Genomic DNA, 2,563 nt, shown 5'->3' with positions numbered 1-2,563 from the left:
GTTGTGTTCAGTACATTATGTTCAGTAGTTTCAAACAAGTCACAAAATCTAACAGCGAAGAAGTTGCAACAAGTTGATAATATGTTGCAACAAGTTTATAATATGTTGCAACATATGCTTCAGTTGTTGCAATAAGTTGATAATCTGGTGCAACAGATGCATCAGTTGTTGCAACATATGGTTCAGTTGTTACGACAAATCTAACAGCTGCTGAAGAAATTGCAACAAGTTGGTAATCTATTGCAACACGTTTCTGATCTGTTGCAACATATGGTTCAGTTGTTACGACAAATCTAACAGCTGCTGAAGAAATTGCAACAAGTTGGTAATCTATTGCAACACGTTTCTGATCTGTTGCAACATATGGGTCAGTTGTTGCGACAAATCTAACAGCTGTTGAAGAAGTTGCAACAAGTTGATAATTTGTTGCAACAAGGTTTTGATCTGTTGCAACAGATGAGTCAGTTGTTGTAACAAATCTAGCAGTTGTTGAAGAAGTTTCAACAACTAACACATTTGTTGTAACAAGTTTATAATCTGTTGCAACAGATGGGTTAGTTGTTGCAACAAGTTGATAATCTGTTGCAATAAGTGGCTTATCTGTTGCAACAGATGAGTAACCTGTCTAAACAAGTTACATATAGTAAACAATAAATATCATTGGTTTTCTTTGTTTGCATCACAATATGGGTGAATGAAGTAGTTCTCATCAAATTACTCCAAAGATCGCTCGATTTGGAAAGAATACGCTTAGTTGATCATATGTCCTGGCTCAAAATACCATCCAATTGGTTAGGTACATATAGTAAACAATAAATATCATTGGTTTTCTTTGTTTACATCTCAATATGGGTGAATCAAGTAGTTCTCATCAAATTACTCCAACGATCGCTCGATTTGGGAAGAATACGCTTAGTTGATCATATGTCCTGACTCAGAATACCATCAAATTGGTTAGGTACATATAGTAAACAATAAATATCATTGGTTTTCTTTGTTTACACCTCAATATGGGTGAATCAAGTAGTTCTCATCAAATTACTCCAACGATCGCTCGATTTGGGAAGAATATGCTTAGTTGATCATATGTCCTGACTCAGAATACCATCAAATTGGTTAGGTACATATAGTAAACAATAAATATCATTGGTTTTATTTGTGTACATCTCAATATGGTTGAATCAAGTAGTTCTCATCAAATTACTCCAAAGATCGCTCGATTTGGGAAAAATACGCTTAGTTGATCATATGTCCTGACTCAGAATACCATCAAATTGGTTAGGTACATATAGTAAACAATAAATATCATTGGTTTTCTTTGTTTACATCTCAATATGGGTGAATCAAGTAGTTCTCATCAAATTACTCCAACGATCGCTCGATTTGGGAAGAATACGCTTAGTTGATCATATGTCCTGACTCAGAATACCATCAAATTGGTTAGGTACATATAGTAAACAATAAATATCATTGGTTTTCTTTGTTTACATCTAAAATATGGATGAATCAAGTAGTTCTCATCAAATTACTCTAACGATCACTAAATATCATTGAATCCCTTTGTTTAACACTAAATATCATTGATTCCCTTTGTTGATCACTAAATATATATGACTCATATCCTAGTTGTTGCAGCAATTGCATGATCTGTTGCAGCAATTAGAAAATCAGCTGCACCAATTGCATAATCTGTTGCAGCAATTACATAACCTGTTGTAGCAATTGCATAATCTGCTGCAGCAATTGCATAATCTGTTGTAGTAGGTAACATAGCTGTTGAACAAGTCATATCACTTGTTGGATAAAACACAACAAGTTAAGGAGTTTCTGGAACAACTCATTCCATTTGTTGTAAAAACTCAAAACACCAAATAACTTGTTGTAACAAGTCATGTCACTTGTTGGAAAACCAAGTTAAGTTAGTTGCTGCAGCTAGAAAACCAATTAAGTTGGAAGTCCGATTACTGGTTGGGAAAATCCCAACAAGTTACACAGCTGCTGCAACAAAAATTTTACTTAGTGGTAACTGTTCAGAAATTGCAAAACCACAGAACAGACATTGGTGATTTGAGCAAGATCAACATATCATTTAAACCACGTTCACTAAAAGAAACAACCGAATTTTCCATTATAAGAAAGAACAACATAAAAATGTCATAAAATCTAATTTAACAAACACCAACAATAGTAATTATTATTACAAGACATTGCAAGATTAACAACTATGGAAAAATTCGGTTTGGGCATGTAGTTTTTTTATGGCCAACTGTTTTGCATATAGAGCATTTTTTTTCCTCATTGCAATGATTCTCCGATTCCACGCCTCCTTTTTGTCCGTCTTCTTCCTGGTTTGCTCGGATCAACATGTGAATGAGGTATTTCTCTCTATCAAATCTCCATAGGAACTTCCCAAGATTCTTCAGAAGGTACGGGATTCATTTCCTCACAGTATACAATTATGTAATTCTCCCCCCTATAATATGGAGATAAGTAGTCATAAATCTGCCTTCAAAAGTCTTCACCATATTGGACTTGAAGCGCTGCCATAGCATGTGGGCAAGGT

This window comes from Lycium barbarum, chromosome 7 (assembly GCF_019175385.1).
Source record: "Lycium barbarum isolate Lr01 chromosome 7, ASM1917538v2, whole genome shotgun sequence".
Classification (NCBI taxonomy): Eukaryota; Viridiplantae; Streptophyta; class Magnoliopsida; order Solanales; family Solanaceae; genus Lycium; species Lycium barbarum.
The sequence above is the reverse complement of the archived record's forward strand: the minus strand, read 5'-3'. Positions refer to the sequence as shown.